Raw genomic sequence first — 5,591 nt, 5'->3', positions numbered from 1 at the left:
TTTTATGGAAGCTATGCTGGGCAATTCTGGCAATCATTAAGGAGTATAGATTTCTATCCTAAACTAGTTTTTGATAATGGAATTTTATTTTATGTCTAAAGTATTTAGGGGTTTTCTTAGTGAGAAACTGAATTTTCCGTGGGGATGATCCACAGATGTGAGTGGTTTCTGTATAACGTTGTATTTAAAACCATATTATTATCTTTCATTATCTTAAAAAACCTTGGGTACTTAACAGTTTAATCACCAAATCCAGAACTGTAAGGAGAATCTAAAAGTGTTATTTTGACACTTTATAGTGTTATAGAAAGCATTTTTATATTCAGAAAACTTTTTATCCTACAAATTCTATATATTTGTACCTTCTATATTTTCCAAACAAGAGCCCAACTCATTAAGATGTTGAAATGAGTTCGTTAATGTAAAGGAAAATTGGGAGTGAAGGCACATTATTTAAAATGTAAGAGGTTAATTAGACTCATATTTTTTTTCAGTATTATTCGTAAAGCTAAATGAGTTTGATTTTATTGGTTGAAAAGGAAGTGAAAAGCAATTGAAAAGGATGGCTTTAAGCACTTTCTTGTTAAAAACAATAAATATAAGTTTTAATATATGTGTTGCTTCATAGATGAGACAATAAGAATGGACATTGCTTTAGAAGAAGTGGTTTGGAAGAGAGAAGGATTAGGAGTACGTAAGATGACCAGGACATGAGTAAGTGGAGTGTGACAGCAGGATGCTTTCGTCTGTACAGAAATGCAGTATTATCTGTACTCAGTCTGAGGTGCTGGGGTGGAGAGTGGGGGCTTGGGAGTATGGAGGCCAATCTCACAGAGCTGTCCCTAGGGAATTCAAGGCCTGTCACTGTCAGTGACTTAGTCTGTTTCCTTAGAGTTCTTTCCCCTAAACCTGTATTCTTGTCACACATAAATTCAGGTTTATAGTATCATTAAAAGGAGTCTTGAAGAAGCTTTATTTTCCATTGGTTGAAAGAAGGGAACAGTTAATAATAGTTTTGACCACTTCTTCCAAACCCACAGTCCAGACTTGTAGGGCCACCAGAGATTACTGTGGTACTCAATAGGTACTTGAATTTGAGCTCCTTCATCTCCTAACTTCACCTCTGGGGTCAATGTTAGCTACTTAGTCCTCCCTCCCCCATCCCAATGGACAGAGCCTGGCTGAGTCAAAGGGGGAGAGTGCCGTTTTTGGCCCAGGCTGAGATGGCCTTGTCACAGTTACCGTTGAGTAGGTAAGGACTTATTGGTGCATTTAGCTGAGGGGCCATGTCCTTTTTCCTTCTTCTGAGGCTGTTTCCTGACAAAATGTCAAATCTAGGGCTATTTCCCCAAGTTAAAGTATTCCAGACCTCATTCTAATTCCTATGTCACCCCTAAAGCAATTTAACTCACTTTTGTGAACACTAATGTGTGCTGTCAGCCATGAGACAGGATTTTCATATACACAGGGTACACAGCCTAACTCTGATTCACCCAGAAACCAACCACTTGAGAAAAATTCAGAAGACATTAATGAAAGCGAATATTGAAAGTGGGCACACATCTCACTTAGGAACGAAATATTAATTTCAAATCTAAAATTGTTTTAAAAGTCCAGTTTAAAGAACAATAGACTCTAGTGAAAATATTCAGAAAGAGCTCCCCACAAATATGGAATATGAGTTTTTTATGGTAATGTGTCCCAGCTCCACACTATATAAAGGACAGGAATTTTTCTAATATCTTTTTGTCTTCCAATGGTACTTTTTTTTTTTCCCCCTTTTTGTCTTTTTTCGTGACCGGTAACGGGATCACAACCCTCGGTGTCACGCCCGCACCGCACTCAACCAGTGAGCGGACCGGTCTCTATATGGGATCCGAACCCTCAGTGGGAGCGTGGCGCCGCACTCTACCGAGTGCGCCACCGGGCCGGCCCCAATGGTATATTTTTAAAAAATGCTTTTCTATTAGGTTTAAACATTTTGAAATGTCCCATTAACAACATTTTGTAAAACAAAAATCTAAAGAGTAATATATGGTATATTTGTGTTTCTGTTGTAATATTTTGATAATTAAATTTCTTACGAGGGGAAAATTACACTGTTTAAATATGTCACTCATAAAATGTCGCATGTTTGACATTGCTTCTAAGAGCCATGTAATTTTAAACTTTAATTGTGGTTAGTGAATATGAAAGGATTTCTGAATAAAAGATAAATCTACATTACTGGACTTTGAAATAATGTTATTTTCAAGAGCAAATGTAGAACATCGAGGTTTTATAGGTTTACCATGTCTGAATTGAGGACGTTACTGTCTGCCAAACTTCAACAATGCTTCATGTATCCTAGTGTCTTTTTATTCCTTGATATTATTAATATCATAATTACCAAAATGTACATTTCCACAAAAAATAGGTTATAAACTAGTGTTTTCCAGTGACCATCTGGTATCAGTTTTCCTGATTAAGTGGGGTATGGTATTAGTTTTCCTGATTAGTGGGTCTTTTGATGGAGTATTCTAGTGGACAATTTTGAGCAGAAAAAGTGCTCATTTTAGAAAATCATTTGGAATGTTAACTGCAGTCATTATTGTTTTCTTCTGGAACACCTACTGTGAAGCATTCAGAAAGCCCTAGAATTTAGTCTTTAAAACCCTTTGGCAGGATTAATACAGAAGCTGGACCTATGCTTCCTTAGAAACTCCCAAGAAGAGCAATGTCCAGCCAGAAACAGGAGGAAGGGGGAGTGTCTTGGGGTAGGACTGAGCAATAACAGCAAAGCATACCAGCTTTTCTGTGAAGCTTTCATCACCAGAAGAAAACAGTCATTTCAAATGGATTGATATGTTAATGTTAATAATATTAAGGTTTTAAATGTATGTAATGTACAACTATATAAAATAAACAAGGTTAGCTGCAGTGTATCAAGAGCAGGTTTATTTGAGATTTGTATGAACAAATGGAAACAGGAATTATTTTTTATTATAAATCATTTTTAAAGTTAGACTTTTTAAAGAAACTCTTTTGGATATAAATTTAGGGGAATTTGCTTCCCAGAAAGATTTCATGCATAAGAGAGTAAAACTATCCCTTTCCAGTTTAAAGTTCAATCAATCAATCAATAATAAATAAATAAATAAATAAATAAATAAATAAATAAATAAATAAATTGCAGGAGGCTCTTTTTTGAGCTGAGGGATAGACATTTCAAAAGCAGAGGAATAGCTACATTAAGAATTTGCCTGGGAAAACATTTCTCAAAAGAACACAAGTTTTTCAAATTCCTGGAGACAAGGGCTCCATTTACCCTACTTTCTACAATTACTTCCAGAAAAATGAAAGATCAGAAAGTCAGGTGTAAAGTTTGTGTGTTTTGGGGGTGGTGGATAGAGAGGATTTTAGAAAACATTTGATGGGGTCCTTGGATTGTTAAAGTGGTGTAGTTTTCTATGTATTTCAGGCAGTTCCCAAATAAAAAATATGCTCTAAAAGTTCACCTGTACGTTGAATTGAGATACAGTAACATGTACCCTTGAGCAATACTCCATGGGTATTAACTTAAGTTTGCCTCCCCCCCGGGCCCCCCCCCCAACTTATTCAAACCATAGGAGGCCTGAAAGGTAAGCCGTGGTACTGAACCAAATCACTACATTCTGTACTAGAAGAAAATATGTGTAATTTCTCTCCTCACTGCACCCTGGTGGTGAGATCAGAGCATGAATTCTCCCTGCTTCTGCCAGGCAGTGGTGACTGAGACTCAGAGTCATGGGTTAGTGTTTTCTGGGAGCTGGTGGTGAGATCAGAGCATGAATTCTCCCTGCTTCTGCCAGGCAGTGGTGACTGAGACTCAAGTGTTTTCTGGGAAGACTTCAGAGAAGTGAATATCCCATCACTTATTGCAGAAACATGAGTGGTGCGTGGGTAAGGAACAGAATGGGACTTATGACGAGGCGAGCAGAGATGCTTCCAGTGAAACTGGCTGTGAGGTGGGGCAGGTGGTGAAGGAGGGCGAAATAGCAAAACATTCTCCTACTTTCTTGTTGCAACTTACATGTATCCTCCCTAGTATTATAACTGGCTTGAAATGGGCCAAGAAGGAAAGTTAAAGTCTGTAGACCCAGCTGAGGCAGAAGCAGTTCCAAGGCAAATGTTGCTATGTAAAGGGTATATCTCTAGGTCACAGACATGTAAAGGTAAGGTCTGCCTGCATGTCGTATTTCCAAAAGTGTTTAAATTACCCATGTGTATATGAAAAATTAAATATACTTAATTTTCAAAAATCTAAAATCAAAACCTTTTTCAATATTTTGATGGGGTAAGAAAGGGATTGTAACCATATACTTTAAAGTTATGCTTTACTATTGTAAATACAAATGTATGACAAGAAAGGAATAACTGTGCTCACACTTCTAACTATAGAACTTGTAGCAGTATGGCTGACAGACTGTTCCACATTTCTGAAAACTACTTACTAGCCAGATATGTGTTTTGATCATTACTTCTTAACTTTCACTAGATGACTTTGTGGTGTGCCAGATAAAAGGACCTTTTAAAATCTCTAGAATCCCATGGCTTTGAAGCTACAATGAGGTGTAGCTGAGCTGGCTACAGCAGTATACAAGTAGCATGATTGATTTCAGTGTAATAAGTCTTCAATTTTAACTGAACCAGTAAACTGTGTAAAAAGACTACCTGCTTTATTTTAGCTGTCAAACATGAATACTGTTGACATTTAAGTGTGCATGTGTATTTTAAATTTTCACTCTAAAAACCTGGTGAACAAACATGTACAGTGTTCATTCTTAGGAGCAGATCTGCACTGCCAAAGAAATTCAGAAGGTTGGATTATGGTCTGGGTTAGCCAGAATATGGATGTGTCAGGACTCAATTTGTGGGGTTAGGTTAATGAGACCAGTGCATATAGTTAATAACTGGCTTTCCATTTCCATCTGCTCATTCATCAGCTGAGAAAAGCTAAACCAATGAATAGGGAATATAAACATTCATTTTTCATAAGATACAAATACTACAGGTCAGGCTGCTACCATATGCTAAAAGACTGTCCAAGTTTTTTTATTTTGGAAGTTTATTTGAAATCACTCAAAATTAACGGACCATTGAATGAGGCAAATCTTTTCCTTCTTATAGTATTACTGAGAAGTAATTTAATCTTAGAGTTAAGTGTCCTTAAAAGGTTTTGGTAAGATTTTGTATTTTTACTAGAATAATACCAGTGCAACACTGGTTCAGTCCAACAAATAGCCTGAAAAAAGTGAATATCCTCCAGAGGTGACAAATTTCTTTCTAGAACTGATTTAATAAAAACAAGATTAAAAGTAATAAAAAATCATTAAGCCCATGTGAATTAAAAAACGGTAAAAGAGTGTAAGAAAAAAATACTATAAATTGCAACCACTTTTATATTGGTAGAACTCTAATGGGTTTTATTTGCATAGTTTGGTTTTTGTGGCACGTTAGAGAAATTGAGGAAGTAGTTATTGTGTAGGCATGATTCTTAATGTTTTTGAAGTTTTTCTGTTAATATGATCAGTTTATACTCTCTATATTAGATTTTTTACAATTTTATGTTA

The sequence above is a fragment of the Galeopterus variegatus genome, unplaced genomic scaffold, assembly GCF_000696425.1.
Source record: "Galeopterus variegatus unplaced genomic scaffold, G_variegatus-3.0.2 Scaffold742, whole genome shotgun sequence".
NCBI classification, from domain to species: Eukaryota; Metazoa; Chordata; class Mammalia; order Dermoptera; family Cynocephalidae; genus Galeopterus; species Galeopterus variegatus.
This window is presented reverse-complemented; position numbering follows the sequence as displayed.